Source organism: Gossypium hirsutum, chromosome A01 (genome assembly GCF_007990345.1).
Source record: "Gossypium hirsutum isolate 1008001.06 chromosome A01, Gossypium_hirsutum_v2.1, whole genome shotgun sequence".
Classification (NCBI taxonomy): Eukaryota; Viridiplantae; Streptophyta; class Magnoliopsida; order Malvales; family Malvaceae; genus Gossypium; species Gossypium hirsutum.
This window is the reverse complement of record NC_053424.1, coordinates 23,450,558-23,451,907: the sequence shown is the minus strand read 5'-3', so window position 1 is coordinate 23,451,907 and position 1,350 is coordinate 23,450,558. Positions and strand designations below refer to the sequence as shown.

At 38.7% G+C, this 1,350-nt stretch overlaps 1 non-coding gene across 1 annotated transcript; it reads right to left on the bottom strand.

Moving 5' to 3' along the window:
- Positions 1-374: 374 nt before the first annotated feature.
- On the bottom strand, positions 375-481 carry LOC121207576 (small nucleolar RNA R71). The gene has a single exon (XR_005902658.1). It is a non-coding gene; the product is annotated as a small nucleolar RNA R71 (small nucleolar RNA).
- Between the last annotated feature and the right edge of the window lie 869 nt (positions 482-1,350).

Genomic DNA, 1,350 nt, shown 5'->3' with positions numbered 1-1,350 from the left:
CCTGCTCCTTGTACTATGTACGACTATGCTAAGCCTAATCTAACGGGGGCTGAATAGAATATTGTTAGACCTACAATTGCTGCAAATAATTTTGACCTGAAACCTAACACTATACAAATGATTCAACAGTTTGGTCAGTTTGATGGTTTGCAGGATGAAGACCCAAATACTCATTTGGCCAACTTCTTAGAGTTTTGTGATACTTTCAAAATAAATAGCGTTTCTGATGATGCCATTCGCCTTCGGTTCTTTCTCTTTTCATTAAGGAATAAGGTAAACAGTGGTTGAACTCGTTACCACGAAGGTAAATCACTACTTGGGAACAAATGACCAAAAAATTTTTACTTAAATATTTTTCACCGGCTAAAATAGCTAAATTGAGGAATGATATCTCTTCTTTTGTACAAATGGATTTAGAAACATTTTATGATGGATGGGAGAGATACAAAGATTTATTGAGAAGGTTCCCTCACCATGGGTTACCTCTTTGGCTAAATGTTCAAACTTTCCACAACGGTTTGAATCCCTTAACTAGACAAATTATCGACGCAGCTGCCGGTGGAACCATCAATAATAAGACACCTGAAGAGGCTTATGAGTTATAGAAGAAATGTCACTAAACAATTATCAGTGGCAAGTCATGAGGACAAAGTCGACCAAAGCAGTCAGCGTTTTTAACGTCGACTCGGTTGCTATGCTTTCAAATTAGGTAGAACTCTTGAATAAAAAGATTGATGGTTTATTTGGTTCTACGCAGGTATATCCAGTAATGCAGTACGATGCAAGTAGAGGTGGAATGAGTAATTCGGAATACCCACCCTACGGCCCCAACATGGAGAACGAGCAAATGAACTATATGGTTAATAATCCTCGACCTCAAATAATCCTTACAGTAACACTTACAATACTAGTTGGAGGAACCGCCCAAATTTCACATGGGGAAGCAAAGGGAATCAAAGGCCACAACATCCTCCAGGTTTTCAACAACCACCTTACCAACAAGAGAAGAAACCGAACCTTGAAGAGATGCTTACAAAAATCATCTCAGTGTTAGAAACTCATTTTCAGAATACTGAAACAACACTTAAGAATCAGCAAGCATCGATTCAAGGGCTCGAAACTTAAATAGGACAACTTGCTAAGTTGATCTTTGAACAACCACAAGGTAGCCTACCAAGTAACACTGAAACTAACCCAAGGGAGCAACTCCATGCCATTACTATGTACAATGATGAAGTGTTAGTTGAAGATGAACTGAAACCGAGGCAAGACAGTGTGGTAGATAAAGGTAAGGTTGATGTAAGCAATGATAAACAGAAACTGGTAAGCGAAAAGTATAAACCTCGTGTG